Raw genomic sequence first — 579 nt, 5'->3', positions numbered from 1 at the left:
GGAAGGGGGAGGAGAGAAAAGAAAAGAACTGGAAAAGAAAGAGAAAGGAAGGAAAAAGAAAGACGTTATCCTCTTGTGGACAAAATTGAAGCAGTGGAAGAAAAGATGTCCCCCCTCAAAAAAGCATTGGAAACCCCCTTTCCCCAGGGGTTCTTTTCATGTATTACTTTTGCTGAAGGCAGTTGAGAAGACAGAGGCACTGGAAGAATTTATGGCAACTGAATGCATTTTAAAAATTTAGAAACGTTTCAGAAGTCTGTTATCATCAAATGTTTACTACCTACTGAAACAGTTGAAAGAAGAAAACTGCATACACCAAAAAACAGAAAGAGGAGAAGGAAAAGATTGAATATGTCCACAAAAGAGACCCCAGGGAAAGCCCAAATGGTCTCAGGCCCACTATTAAATTCTGTATTTGGGTCCTGATGGGAATGCCCATGTAAGGTTTAATGCCTGCTGAAGGGCCACATCCTTATATTAGTACATGAGGACTGTGTCTCCCCGGGGAGTTGGCACACCGAGCTGTAAGGGAGAGAGGAGGCTGGCAGGAAAGTGAAGTTTCACTGAGAGGAGAGGGTG

Source organism: Lontra canadensis, unplaced genomic scaffold (genome assembly GCF_010015895.1).
Source record: "Lontra canadensis isolate GAN:19392208 unplaced genomic scaffold, GSC_riverotter_1.0 scaffold13, whole genome shotgun sequence".
In the NCBI taxonomy this organism is placed as follows: domain Eukaryota; kingdom Metazoa; phylum Chordata; class Mammalia; order Carnivora; family Mustelidae; genus Lontra; species Lontra canadensis.
The sequence above is the reverse complement of the archived record's forward strand: the minus strand, read 5'-3'. Positions refer to the sequence as shown.